Below are 6736 nucleotides of genomic sequence, written 5' to 3'. Positions count from 1 at the left end.
GCTCCTAACCCCCCAAGGAGTCGAGGAAGGGCTGGGAATCCTGGGAACTGACCCCAGTGAGGGTCAAGGCCAGCTCTCTGGGAAAGGTCTAGAGAGGAAATATGGGGCTTGCCTAGTTTAGCCAGGTAATCAAGACTTCCGTCCCAGCCCAGACAGCATGGACGCACACTCTGCCAGCTCCGGACTCTAGCTTAGCCCCCAAACCTGGATGTGGGCTGGGGGAGCTGGTATGTCCTGTCTAGAAGGGGCGCTGCCCGGGAGTGCCTGTTCACAGGTCACTGGCTGGAAGGAAGAGAAAGGTGTATTCCAGCAGGACCCCCGTTAACCAGGGGAGGGGGCTGAGCTGTAAGCTCCAGGGCAGAGGAAGGGGTGGGAGCTGGTATGGAAGCCCTCGTTGTACCAACAACAGAGTCCCAGAGAGGGGGAGGAGGTGGCCCTGGGTCACACAGAAAGTTAGGGGCAGAGTTGAGAGTGGAGTCTGGGTGCCCCGGGAGACTGGTTCTGGGCTCTTTCCACTGGCCCTGTTTCCTCCGGGAGGGGAACACCTAGAGTTGTCCCACATGCTTTGACAATTGCGGACCCTGGCCGGCCCGGCTGGGGGTACAGAGCCCCCGCCGCAGGCAAGGATTCTGACTTCCTGAGCGCGCACGCTGGGCCATGTCCCTGCACTTCGGCGCCCTGTCCGGTTTAAACCGCCCTGCGCCCGGAGAGGACGCATCCCAGTGCCCGTCCTCCCGCCGTGGAGCCTGTCCCCAGAGCTTAGGGCTGGGCCGCGGGCACATAACCGGTGCACTGGGCTCGGGTCGCAAAGCCAGGTCCCTTTGACGGAGGGGCTGCTAGGTCCCCCTCCCAGGACCTCCTTCTACGGCCCCTCTTTTATAGGTTTGGAGAGAAGATCCCGACACTTAGCAGCCCCACCCTCGTCTCGCGGGGGCGCAGGGCGGTTTTCTTCCCCGGGGGGGGGGGAAGCCGCTGGACGCCGGTGGGTTCGTGCCCCGCGTCCCTCCGGCCCCAACGTGCCCCGGGCGCCCTCCGCAGCCGCGGGGCTGAGTCCCGGGCTCCGGCGCCCCCGCCTGGCGGCTCCGGCGCGGCCCCCCGAGCTCCCGGCTCCGAGTGCGCCTCCCGGCGCGGCCGCCAGAGCCCGCCCGGGGCCGCCGGGGCGCGGGGAGCGGGGGGCGGGCCGGGGGGCGGGGGGCGGGGCCGGGGCGGAGCCTGCGGCGCGGCCGGGCCGCCTCTATAAAAGTCGCGCCGGGCTGGCGGCTGGAGCGCGCGGGCAGAGCGCGGCGCGGGGCACCGGAGCCGGCGGCGGGCGCGCGGACGGCGGGGCTGAGCGCGACCCTTTCCCCGAGCCAGCGGCCACCCGCGGGCCCACGTCCAGTGTCCACGCCGGCTCTGCGCTCCTGGTCGCCAGGTGCGGCGGCGTCTCGCCGAGGTAAGGGGGCCGCGGGCGCTGCGCCTCGGAGGGGAGGGCAGGACAGGGTCCGGGGCCTCCGCCCGTCCCAGGGTAAACGCCGCCGTCCCTGGCTCTGTCTGTCTGTCCTCTATGGGTTGTGCGGTCCGCCTCTGCCGGTCTGTCCACGTCGGGCTGTGGGCACAGCGCCTGTCGTTGGCCCCCGTGAGGTTTCCCCGAGATAGTGGGGTCTTTGGCGGGCGGCAGGTGTCAGGGCGCCGGGGTCCGGAGCGCGTCCTGCCCTGCCGAGGTTCCCCCCGGGTCTGAACGGCTCGGGCAGCTCGCCCAGCACAGGGTCAGGCCGAGGAGTCGGGCGGGCAGGGGCCGACTCGCGCTGCGCACCAGTCAGTGGGCGTGAGCCCGGCAACAGGTCGGAGCCCCGCTGCTCGGGCGCGACGCGGGGGTCTTCCTTCTGGACGCCCCTCTGCCTCCCTGCCCGCGCACTCCGGGCCAGGGCTGGGCACCCGGCGCGAGCTGGCCCGGGGCCTGGGGGCGGCCACTGCCTATCAGATGACACGAGCGCCCCTGCTGATGTTCCGACTGCGAGTCCAAGCCTGGCACCACTGGAAGGAAGTTTGGTGGTCCCTGGCAAGGGACGTCGGCTCCACGAAGGGTCAAATTAGGTTGCGAGGAAAGGCAAGGACCTGGCTGAGCTCAAGCCAGGGCTGTGGCTAGGTCTCCTGCCCTGGGAACGAGAGCCAGAGACGGTCTGGACGGGCGCCGGCGGGACCCTGTATTCTTGAGAAAGACGCTCCGTGCGCCCGAGGTCCCCAACCGCAGACTCGCTCCCAGCGACCGCCGCCGTCCGCGAGGGTCCAACGCTACTCCGTCCCCGGCGCGCCGCCAGCTGCCGGGTTTGAATCCTGAGTCCCGCTCCGTGCAGCCAGCGCTGCCCACAGGTGAGAATTCCCCTTTTAAACCAATCTTTTGATGTGTGAACCAGTGCCTGGCTGCAGCCCATCCCGGAGATGGCGAGCCTGGGAGCGCGTCTCTCCATTCCGCGGTCTGGAGAGAGCCCGGGCGCGCCCGAGGGCGGGGAGCCGGCGGCTCTGTGTGCCCAGGCGACGCGCCACCATGGACAGCTCCCAGCCGCTTCCTCCACGCCGGGTCTGTGGCCCTGGGTCTCCCGGGAAGTCGCGCGCTCTCCTCCCAAGCTCAGGGCGTTGGGGCGCACGACGGGAGGGGAAGAACGGCCAGTCAGCGAGAGCCCTCTGTGTCCTGTGCCGAGGAGACAGGAGCCACTCAGAAAGATAAGGGACCTTGGCTTTGTGGCCGGGTCCTAGACTAGCCTGCAGCTGAGCTCTGTGCAGGAATGGTGTCACGGGGGGACAGCCCTGGCTTTTCTGTAGCCCCAGGGGCCCCTCAGGTGTTGTAAATGTGCAACACCTGAGCAACCCACTGAGGCGGTGAGATAATGCCAGACCTAGTTATGGACCCTGCTTAAACTGCTTTCTGTGCAAGGCATAGGGTCATGTTCCGTTTTATTACATTCTTTAGTAAGCATGGTTTGGGGAGGATGTATCAGTTTCACAGTTACAGCAGCAGAATGGATAAGAATCAAAGAGAACCCCTTTACAGAGAATATGTTTGCATGTATTTGCATTCGTAATCATTTCCTGGAAGGTGGGTAACAACTCTTAAAGAAGGTTTCAAAGGTTCCTCTTGAGCCGCCTAGATTCAAGTTGGTTGCCTGGAAACAGAGTGGCGAGAACCTTAGGGTTAATCTGTGCAAACTGAGCATCCCTCTCCTCTGATGAGAAATGCCGCTGGAGGGGGCTTTTCTTTTTTGTCATCCCCACCTACACAGACGTGTGCATCCTCCTTTATTGTAAGAAATTCAGAAGGTCTGTTTCTGTTCGTGACTGATGAAAGTCTGTGGAGAATAAATACAACCAAGCTTTTGTTTTTTCTTTCTTTCTCTTTTTGGCTGAGATAACATGTGTGACTTTGTGAAGTCATGTAAGCTCTGTGCCCACCTCCTCGTCTGTAAGCCGGGGAGAACACAGTCTACTCTGCAGAGCTGCTGATGAGAATTAGGGGCACAGCGTAAAACACCACAGCCCAGGGCTGAGCACAGAGGGAGCTCTTGCAGTGGTAGTGATTGCAACTGTATTTTAAGGACAGTTGTGCATTTCTTTTGAATGATGCTCACCAGCTCTCTGCTCTCTTCTAACCCAGTGCATGTTTGATAGGAACTCCGTCTCCACTTTATTTTCACATTCAAGAACTTGCTGGTGGAACTGAAGAAAGTGCTGAAGTTGATCAAAATGCCAAAAAAAGAAAAAATCCTATTTAGATAAACGGAAGAATTTTTGTGTGAGACACATGGGCCACCTGCTTCTCCCTCCTGTGCCACCTGGAGGAATGACCAAGTAAGTTATGTTCAAATTACTATGGCAGTCCTCTGGCTCCCATGGTCAGTCCTTCCTGATCCTTCTGTCGAAAGCAGGCAGGATCTTCCCTGGGGCCTCCTTGTCTTTCTGGGGGTGAAGTTCTCCTGGCTGTTGATGGGCATTGGTGTCTGTAGCCCCATTGCCGGGTTCCCACAGGACGAGGTGAGGGGTCAACTGCCCTGGGGCAGTGCGCCTTCTCCAAGACACCCCCGAGCTGCGACTCATGTGTGCGAAGCACATTCCTTCATGACAGAGCCTTGCTGGGGCGGGAGGTGCTGACCCAGACGCCTGCCCTTCCTGGAGCACAAGCCCCTTCTTTTGGGGTTCTGGCTGGTAGAAATCACTAATACAGGACACACCATAGAAGTCTGGATAATGGAGTTACCATGGGCCCAGTCTTACAGTTAGTTTTTCCCCCAAAGTGTGTGGGAATGTGTGTGTTTATCTGCCAGTTTCAGTTTCTAGGGCTCTCAGATTTTCCACCTGTTTTTATCCTTGGTAGATACCTTAGCTCCCTCCGCCTGATAGGAGCCTAAGGAAGCAATCCTCGCTCATCGGGGGCCTGTCTGTGACTCCCATCTCCCGGGGACATGAATGGAGCAGGAAGACATGGGCCCTGGCTGACCGTGAAGTTCTGACTGTCTGTTCTGGACCCCCATGAAGGTTCCGGTTTCCAGCTTACCCGGCTTTCTGGTAGGAAACCTGCCAAAACTCAGAGCACATCGAGTGCAGGGCCAGTGAGGGGAGGAAGGGTGTGAGAGGTGGGAAGGGGCCCTTCCTGGGTCCTGGGGGCATTCTGTCCACTGCAGCAGCATCCGAGTCACTGGGACACACCAATCGGGTGACAAGGGAGGCCTGCGGTGGGGAAGGCTGTGGGGCTGAGGGGGGAGTCCAGTTACTCTCCACCTCCTTTAAAGCCCGCCGCTTCAGGGACCCCTTTGCAGCACCTTCCGTGGTGTCTTCAGAGCAGCGCAATCTGGTAGAATGCATGCATTTTGCATTTGCAGTTGTAGCTCAAAAGAGACATGCAAGCGTGTGTGTACTGGGTTCCTAAAAGGAAAAAGTCACGTTTACAGGTTGTACCCATGAGGTCCCAGACCTATGAAGAGTCTGGGCTGCATCTCTCTTTGCCCATGATGTCAGATACCCAGATGTCTGACTGGTGCAGCGACCGCCTCCTTTTGCTTGGTAGTCGCCCTTCTGCGACAGCAGCTCAGTGCCCTCTGAGCAAGGAGCAGGGAGGGACCGCATTCTGGCCGCCTCTTATCTGGTTAGGTTAGTAGGAGGCAGGCATGCTGCGGGTGTGGAGGGTGGAGCTCCTTTCTGTTCTGCAGGCTCTTCAGCTGGGCCCTGAGCACCCTTTTCCCAGAGGCTGGCCCGAGGGAACACTGAGCCGGGCAGCTCTGTGAGGCCATCAGGGCGACCGTTACTCAGATCTGCACCTCAGTGCTCGGCTCACTCCCTCCAGGGCCATCCTGGCCTCTTCCCCGGGTCAGGTCCTCTTCCTCTTCCTCTGCTCTGGTGCCAGGCTTTGTTCAGACTCGGGCTCTTTAGGAGGGAGGCTGCATGCAGGGAAATGTCATCAAATATGCATTTGCTTTCTGCTTAGTCCCCGCGGTGCCAGGAAATGCTCTTCCCCACCCGGAGGGACAGGAGCTGCCGCCTGCTGTGGGCCAGGGCCCTGTCTGACATCCGCCTGTCTCCCCTGTGTCTGCAGGGGTGGCCTGGGGCTCAGGCGGGCCGGCTCCCCAGCGCTTGCTCAGGGCAGGTCCTGTCCCTCCAGCTCGGGGCAGCCTGGCTCCTTGCATTGGAAACTGTCCAGGCCTTGTCTTTAGATCTGCTGCAAGGGCAGCCACATGGTAGGTTTAGATATAACTTGGGTTTAAAGTGCTTTGACCAGACAACAGCTTTGAAAGCCCGTGTGTTTCTTTCAGCTGTCCACAGAAGAGCTTAACCACTAGGCACTTCTGTTACAGGGACGGCACGGCGAGACGCTGTTCCTTCTGGCATGTGAAGTATCCAGGCCGGTCTACTGCCAGGCCTGTTTCTAGACACCCCAGTGGGGCAGGAGGGCTGCGGCAGCCCCAGGAGCCTGCTGTGCCCATGGGCCTTCTCTGGGGTCAGGGGTCATGCAGTCCGCCTGAGGACAGGGCCCCCCCCACCCCAGACCTGAGTATGTGAATGAATCACAGGGGTGCTTGGTGAGTCACCAGTTCTCCTTGGGCGGATCTGGGTAGAGCCTGAATGGCCACATTTCTAACAAGCTCCCAGGTGCTGCCTCTGGTTCACTGGCCGCATCTGAGCAGCCAGGCCTACATCACTGTTGACTTTCTGGGATTCTAACTAATTTCACTCTTTTTGGTGTAATTTAAGTCAGTTTCCAATGTCTGAGTAGATGGGGTCCATCTGGTTTGCATCCTCCTAATGACCTTATAATGACCCTTCAAATTCTTGGAGATAATTATTGTCGCTCCGAGTCTTATCAGGAGACTAAATATCTTGAGCGCCTTTGAGTTCCCCCCCCCTTTCCCTGTCATAATAAATTTTCCAAAGTTCTCTGGACCAAGTTACTTTTAAGTGCAAGACCATTGTGCCAATGGCAATTTATCTCTGCCTGGCAAAGGCATTTGAATGTAATTTTGGTGGTATTAAGAGATCGTTTGGGGAATGTCATCTCACTCTGGCTCCAGACACTGAGAATGCATGTTTACATTTAAACAACTTTACTTGACTCTAAAGATCACAGCTTGTTTTGAACACGGAGAGGACACATAAAGCCTGTTGTCTTCCCCAAGCCCCGCCCGTCACACTCCTATTCAAGGGGGTGAGCTGGTCATCACAGATGCATCCCGCTCAGCCCAAGGTACAGGTGCACGTTTGCCTTCCGTCACCC

General features: G+C 59.4%; 1 protein-coding gene across 3 annotated transcripts in view; it reads left to right on the top strand.

The window, feature by feature from the left end:
• The first annotated feature begins 1256 nt into the window (after positions 1–1256).
• Positions 1257–6736, top strand: part of CEMIP (cell migration inducing hyaluronidase 1) — a 261072-nt gene continuing 255592 nt past the window's right edge. For 2 of the 3 annotated variants that reach the window (XM_036916121.2, XM_036916122.2), the window contains exon 1: positions 4352–4536. The gene's annotated coding sequence lies outside the window, so the exon portion shown is untranslated. Of the gene's footprint in view, positions 1433–4351; positions 4537–6736 lie in introns of those variants that run through there. The other variant, XM_036916119.2, reaches the window with a different exon arrangement.

This window comes from Manis pentadactyla, chromosome 18 (assembly GCF_030020395.1).
Source record: "Manis pentadactyla isolate mManPen7 chromosome 18, mManPen7.hap1, whole genome shotgun sequence".
Taxonomy (NCBI): domain Eukaryota; kingdom Metazoa; phylum Chordata; class Mammalia; order Pholidota; family Manidae; genus Manis; species Manis pentadactyla.
The sequence above is the reverse complement of the archived record's forward strand: the minus strand, read 5'-3'. Positions and strand labels throughout refer to the sequence as shown.